The sequence below is a fragment of the Sinocyclocheilus anshuiensis genome, unplaced genomic scaffold, assembly GCF_001515605.1.
Source record: "Sinocyclocheilus anshuiensis isolate Anshui unplaced genomic scaffold, SAMN03320099.WGS_v1.1 scaffold181, whole genome shotgun sequence".
In the NCBI taxonomy this organism is placed as follows: Eukaryota; Metazoa; Chordata; class Actinopteri; order Cypriniformes; family Cyprinidae; genus Sinocyclocheilus; species Sinocyclocheilus anshuiensis.
The window spans coordinates 1,904,377-1,912,533 of NW_015540898.1; positions in this window are offsets into that span (position 1 = coordinate 1,904,377).

The following is an 8,157-nucleotide window of genomic DNA, read 5'->3' on the forward strand; positions in this document are numbered from 1 at the left end:
CACACTCACTCACACACACACACACACACACACACACAAACAGGCTTCAGACATGACACTTTCCCAGAATGAGTGTCTCACGGTCACGCTCGCAGTCCTTTGGTGTGACGCTGTTAATTACTTTCTAACCCTGAGGATTTTGGTTCTGGAGCCGTCGCAGCACTTAGCAATCCCAAGCAACCCAACGCTGGGCTTCTGCTGTATCAACACGCTCTGGGGCAGCGAGTTCAAAGACGGCGCGCTATAATAGCTCTCACCTACAGCTTCACCACAGAACACACCAGCATATGCATTTCTCTTTGTTGTTGGCTAACTGACTTAATCTAGCAATGTTACTAGCTTCTAACTACATTTTTCAGTCGTTAAAATTACGTTTTTTTTTTTTTTTTCAGTAACAACCTAGCCTTGCTATTTTTGTTATGTTGTACTGCACATACAGTTTTAAAGCTAAAAAAAAAAACTGCTACATTCAGTAGCATACTACTCTTACTGTAATAGAGTAAAATATAGCAGAAATAGTAAGAGTAGTACTATGAATTTTATTCACTGATTATTGTATTCTGAACTTATTGTCCCAATGTAACTCTCTCAAATTCTGTTTGGATGGTTCATTTTAATTAACAAAATAATTTCAAAAGTTTGGGGTCAGTAAAATATTTTAAATGTTTTTGAAAGAAGTCTTTTCTGCTCACCAAGGCTGCAATTATTTTATTACAAATACAGAAAAAAACTGTAATATTGTGAAATATTATTACAATGTAAAATTGCTGTTTTCTATGTGAATATGTGTTAAACTGTAATTTATTTCTGTGATGCACAGCTGAATTTTCAGCATCATTCCTCCAGTCTTCAGTGTCACATGATCTTCAGAAATCATTCTAATATGCTGATTTGCTGCTCGAGAAACATTTCTGATTATTATCAGTGATGAAAACAGTTGTGCTGCACAATATTTTTATGGATTCTCTGATGAATAGAAAGTTCAAAAGAACAGCATTGATTTGAAATAGCAATCTTTTGTAATATCATCGTCTTTACTGTCACTTTTGATCGATTTAATGCATCAAAGTATTACTTGTAGTACAAAGTTTTGTATGTTTACAAAATATGTTATAATATTTAATCAAATGCTGCAGTCCATCCCTATGTTTTGTAATAGAAATGGTGGTTTCTGGTGGTTTTTACAGTAAATGGATTTGTTCAGATTCTGTTTAATGCTGTGACCCAATTAAGATCTTCATCGTTTCATTCAAAATGATCTGATAGTACCTCTCCACATGCACAAAACAACTTAAATGTGTTTTTTTTGTTTTACTTTTGTTTCAATAGTGTAGCCTGACTGTACTTGAACTACTTTAAATAATAAGTAGCTTGTAGTTTGTCAAGTTGAAGTGTCAAAGCCGCTTCTCCACAGCCATCAATCACCAAATGTGTAATGGAGCATAAATCAAAGGACAGTGATTACACGATCAGCCCTAGAACATCTGGAGACAAGCTCAACTAGTTTCACCAACACCAGCAAACAATTGCGACACTTTCATGGCTGTTTACGTTACTGTGAAGCGCTGCTGTGTGTTAGTAGAGCGGCGTCTCTCTGCCACGCTTGGCGGCGTTCGTCGTGTCAAAGTTGAGTCGAGACTGCCAGAACAAGCAGAAAAGTTGGATGCTCACTTTGTGTGGTGAGAGACTTTTGTGTCACCGCTCGCATTATTTTTTCGACAGCGCCTTCGCTTGCTCCTTTGCCCTCTCGCCGCATCTTTATGCCAAGCCTGCCAATTATGCGGGATGAGCAGGTGGCACCTTGCAGGTGGCAGGCTAATCCTTATAAAGATTTCACTTCATTAAGAAATCCGTTTAATGTAGCCAGTAGATTGATAAATCGTCCAAACCCAAAGCCCGCTTGGTGCCAGGTTTGGTGCTCCGACTTGACCCGTGGCAGGAGAAATGTGTCCGTCGTATGTTCGCACGTAAACATGAGCCTGTTTTGTGGTGGACAGATTGTCGGCAGTCGAAGACGATTCAGCATATGCTAAACTGGAGGAAATCATATGCTCCCGGTTTAATTTGACTTACAAAAGTGTTTTTTTTCTGGCTAGTTTCTGAATTTTAAGTGTCAAAGTTACTTGAAATTCAACTTTTGCATCTTCAACAAGATATAAACAAATAGTCAGGCTTTGACAAGCCAGCAACAGCTCAATTAAATTGATCAAAAGTGTCATTAAAGACATTTATAATGCTACAAAATATTTTTTGAACTTTCTATTCATCTGAATCCTGAAAAAAATACAATGTTTCACATTTTCCACAAAAATATTGTGCAGCACAACTGTTTTCAACATTGACAATAATCAGAAATGTTTCTTGAGCAGCAAATAAGCATATTAGAATGATTTCTGAAGATCATGTGACACTGAAGACTGGAGTAATGATGCTGAAAATACAGCTGCGCATCACAGAAATACATTACAGTTTAACAGACATTCACATAAAAACAGTTATATTATAATTATAATAATATTTCATAATGTTACTGTATTATTTATCAAATAAATGCAGCCTTGGTGAGCAGAAGAGACTTCTTTTAAAACATTTTTAAAAAATGGTATCTTACCAACCCTAAACTTTATGCTTTGATTTAATAAATACAAATGCATTATACATTTTAATAAAATTTTCAGCAAAAAATCACTAGTTCATTATATATACTAATGCACGGATATACAACTACATAATACAACTACATTAAAAGCACAGTAAAACACAATTACACAACAGAACGTATGAACATGTTTTTGTTTTTTTCCCCCTGCTGACACAGACCGCCCTTAAACCAGCTCTGATGTGGTCTGGAGGTTGTGTATGGCTGAAGGATCTTCAGTGTAATTGTGTGCTCTCCTCTGTAATGTGGGACTGTGGAGAAATTGAGGGATGAAAAGATGAAGACACAAACCTGAGGCAGTCAGAACCACGGGGGTCTGCTCTCAGGCCGTTCATTAATAATCCTTGTCAAAAAAGTTGATAAATGCATCTTTAAACGCTTCTCAGATGACTGCGGCGTTCAGGCTCTGTAATCCATATCCTTAAAACTAGACAAAAATACAGCCGACGTTACCGTGTCTCTCAGATCTCAGACCTGCACCTGCCACAGACCTTCCCACGGTATTTCTTTGTTGCTATGCGGTTGCTAGGGTGTAATGAGAAGTTGCTAGGGTGTTCTGGTGGTTGTTAGGGTGTTGGTAAGAACAATATTTATTTGAAACTTTTGTAACACTGTGAGGCCACGCACACACTGTAAAGTTTCAGGAGTGGCAAACTCTGATGACTGGCACCGTTTTAACCATAGCAACGTTTTATCATTCCGTGCGTTTGGTATCCACTATTTTTGACCACAGTAATATTACAGTGAGCAAAGACTCGCTATTTTTGACAATTTTAACTAAACCACCGTGAACAGAGCCGTCGTGTTTTGTATATGTTTGAAAGTCTGCTTTGCACAGTGTGCTCTTGAAGGGTTGCCATGTCCTTTTACTATAAGCAACACTTATTAAGCGTCTTCGAGCATGTTTTTTGTACTCGACTTGTAAAGCGATTCATTTTGCAGAGATTAAAAAGTAGGTAGGTGCAGGTCATGATATTTTGTTATGTGGCTTATTTCCAAGATAACACATTTGGGTTTGAGTTTATTATAGACTTGTTCTTATTTGCCTTTTTTTTAGCAAGATCTGGCAACACTTCAAGACAAGACATTCCTCCTTCCCTGTGATTGCTTGCTTGCGTGAATTTTGATACACATTTGAATACATCATTAACAACAGGTTGTTCAGTTCTGTACACATTGTGTTGAATTTGCTGTAAATGCGGTTCTCACTACCTGAATTTTCGGTTGTACAATGCAGTGTGACTCCTGTAAATTATTAAACTGTGTGTCTACAAAACAGGATTAAGCACTAAAAGGTGGATTCACAACCAAATATCGTTGCGAATGTGGCCTAAATGTCTTTACTGTCACTTTTGATCAATTTCATGTGTTCGAATTGTGATAGATGGATTATCAGGCACTATATGATTTAATACTTTTAAGGTTTTGTGTATGACTTCACAGCACAATAATATAACAGATTTAGACTGCAGTACAAAATTCTGTAAAGAACAGGCAGAGCAAACCCGTCTCAAATCGATATTTATTCTGCCTCTTCATAACAGGATGACATCACCGCCCGGTCCAATCACATGCCAGTTTTCTGCTGCTTCAAGTAACATCAGTGTGTCATAAACTAATGAGCCCTCAAAGCCATTACATTGTGCCGCGGCTCACATAGAGACGATTGTCAGCGGCGTAACAGCTCTGAGTTACGGCACGCTATCATGCAATCAAACATTACGCCGGCTTTCCCTCTGCTGCTAGCAAGCTTGTAACTCTTTGGCTTTAGCTGTGGCTGGGAGTGCTGTCAGAATGTGACAGAAGAGATCACCTCCTCCATCAGGTGAGCAGCTTAATTACTGTCCCCGCACATCAAAACAAATGTCAGTTGAAAGTGCAGCGCTCACAGCCGGGCCCAACAACACCCACACATTGTTAGGCATCTCTTGTTGTTTTAATGGAGCCTCTTTTTTCAGTTGTTGGCCATGTCTGGTGTGCTGTTGTTATGTGTGGCTACCAGGCCAAGACACATATATATATATTGGATTTTAATTTATGTGGAGAGGCTCAATCTGTCTCTCAACACTGTCCTCGGTGATGATATTTGATGTGATTTTTTTCCCCACTCAGTGTTTCAGTTATTTTAATGTGGCATGTATTTAGATGACAAGACACAAACATTCGTATTACACCAACTAGTAATGTGCAAAACTGCATATTTTCAAAAGGGTCGAATGACTAGTCAACTAATCTACAACAAAGATGTCCATGCATCCATAGTAGGGTAGTAGGTCCCATAGTAGGGCTCTTAAAAAAACAAAAAAAGCAATATATGTGTATGTTAGTCTTGAAATTGAAACTGACACTACTGTTCAAAAGTTTGTGATCGGTAAGATTTTTTATGTTTTTGAAAGAAGTCTCTTCTGTTCACCAAGGCTGCATTTGTTAGATGAAAAATGAAGTAAAAACAGTAAAAATGGGAAATATTTTTACCATTTAAAACAGCTGTTTTCTATGTGAATATCTGTTAAACTGTAATGTATTCCTGTGATGCGCAGCTGTATTTCCAGCATCATTACTCCAGTCTTCAGTGTCACATGATCTTCAGAAATCATTCTAATATGCTGATTTGCTGCTCAAGAAACATTTCTGATTATTATCAATGTTGAAAACAGTTGTGCTGCACAATATTTCTGTGAACACTGTGATACATTTTATTTTTCAGGATTCTCAGATGAATAGAAAGTTCAAAAGATCAGCATTTATTTGAAATAAAAATCTTTTGTAACATTATAAATGTCTTTAATGACACTTTTGATCAATTTAATGCATGCTTCATGAATAAAATTGTTCAACTGTTTTTTTTTTTTGTTCTTTTTTTTTTTTTTTTTGAATGGTTGAGCAAAATTCAGATCTGAACAATTGGCTCCCCCTTAATTCATTAATGTTGAATTGAACAGGCCACAAGTTAATTTGGAATGACAGAAAGATGAATTTACTGAATTGCAACTTAAAAAACAAAACAAAATTCAATTAAAAATTAAGTGTTCTTCCACCCTAAATCACAAAAGTTAATAAGTAAACTCAAACCAAATGTCTATATGTGGCGTTTGATGCATGTATCTGTCGTTGTGTTTGATTATATGAGCGTTGATCCCCAGGACTGCAGGGGACAGTATAATCTTAACCCAGCCATCTGTGAGGTGATCACGGCCAGATACACATCATTTAGCACCTCAGCGCTGCTCTTATTCCTTGGGAACTCACTCCCTGACCTTTATATATTTGTTACCGCTAGAAATTGACATTGAGAAGTCGGTGCTCTTCGCTCTGTTGGCCGCCGGTCTGCGCGGAGCAAGTAATAATTAGCAGCTCTTTCGCTGGTGATTTTTAATGTCTGTAATTCTGGAAGTGAAGGCTGATCGTGTTTGTGTTACGTGACGCCACGCACATTTCTTGGCACCTTTGGCGAGCGAGAGATGCGGACGGCGATATTTAGGCAACTCTTTGCCTCTCATTAGCGTTTGAAAGGATCTGCTGAGATGTGAAGAATATGACCGCAGGGAGAACATCTCACACAAAGCCAGCCGTCTGGAGGCCCACACAATCATCTCCACTTTATTTTAACCGCTTGTGTTTAATTGTGTGAGACCGGTGGGTTTACGAGCCGCTTCTGACCCCTGTTTTCCTCCATCTCTTGGTGAATGATCTGTGAGATCTAGAGGGATTGTGGGTAAAGGTAAAGCTCGGCCTTACCGTCTTCATCAGAGTCTCAGATGAACTCTGGGCTTTTTGCTGTGATCTGACATAAACTAATCTGCTTCCAGTGAACTCAGGTTACTGTTCTCTGATCAGACTCTCAATGTTTCTCCTCATGTTTTTAAAGGAATCTTAGTCTCATCTTTAACCTCTATGAGACACTTGTTTAAATGGGTGTAAAAATGATTTTTGGAAAATTGTTGCACTGTGAAAAGAGGTAACCTGAAATTATCTTAAAGTGTAATTTTTACCTGATTTAACATGTAAAAATTAGTTTTGTTGGTATAAATAAATGTATTTAAGTTGATTCAGTGATAATAAATAATATTTTTTAATTTGAATAAAACTAGTTCATTTACATTTACTATTTTAAGGTTACCATTTTTTTTTTCAGTGTGGAGTAGGAAAATAGAAAATGCAATTTCAGTCTTTCTACTTCAAAATATAAAATTTAATTAAATACATTGCTTGCTGTTTCTTTACAATTATTTATGAAATTTACTACCAATTTCCAATTGAAAATTGTTTCAAAATAAATACTCCATTTTTTTCAGTTAGCAGTTTCACTAATGAATTCACTCATGTTATTTTAGAATTATTTGTATACTAATATAGTATTTATGCTCACACGTTATTTTAAGGTCAAATTCTCACTATTAACAAAGCATTAACTATGACTTTTGCCTCAATAAACTCCAAATTTGCTGCTTATTAATAGTTAGTAAGGTAGTTGTTAGTAAGTTTGGGTATGGGGTAATATTAAGGATGTAGAATATGGTCAAGCAGAATATGTGCTTTATAAGTACTAATAAACAGCCAATATGTTAATAATAGGCATGCTAATAAGCAACTAGTTAATAGTGAGAATTGGTCCCTATACTAAAGTGTTACTGTACTTATTCATATTTTTAATTTTCAGTTCAGGTCCGCGTTCGTCACTCAGTCAGTTTCTGGACTATGCTCTGTTGACTGTTGGTTCATCGTTCACTGTGGGTGTCGCGGAGGAACGTGACCCCGCACTCACTCATGTAATGGTGGCCGCACTAGAACACGCTCACAAAATGGTGGCGACAGCGGAGACTGATCGCAAAAAGGCAGACACAACAGCGCCTTGTTATGTCACAGCTGCCAATCCTGAATCAAGTCAAGTTGTTCTTCATGAGTCTAGTCAAGTCACGGTTGATCTTCATGAATCAAGTCAAGTCACAGCTGATCTTCATGAGTCTAGTCAGGTCACGGTTGATCTTCATGAATCAGGTCACGCCTCAGCTGAACTTCCAGAGCTTCGTCACATCTCCGCCGATCTTCCAGAGTCCCGTCACGTCTCAGCTGGACATCCAGAGTCACGTCACATCACAGCTGATCATCCAGAGTCACGTCACATCACAGCTGATCTTCCAGAGTCACGTCACATCACAGCTGATCATCCAGAGTCACGTCACATCACAGCTGATCTTCCAGATTCACGTCACATCACAGCTGATCATCCAGAGTCACGTCACATCAAACCAGCCATGGGGGTTGATTGTGAACTGTCTGTCACAGCCCAAAAACCTGCCTTTGAACCCTTAACCCTGCCTGTCATGAGTCCAGAAACTATAAATGCACCCCATGTCTTTCTCGTCAACCCTGTCACTGCCATAGAGACCATCCAGGAACTATCTGCTTGTTCTGTTTGCCTAAGTGTATCTAATCCTGAACTATCTGTCTTGCCAGTTTCAGTCAATGAGTCTGATTAATCAATTAATGGTTCTGAG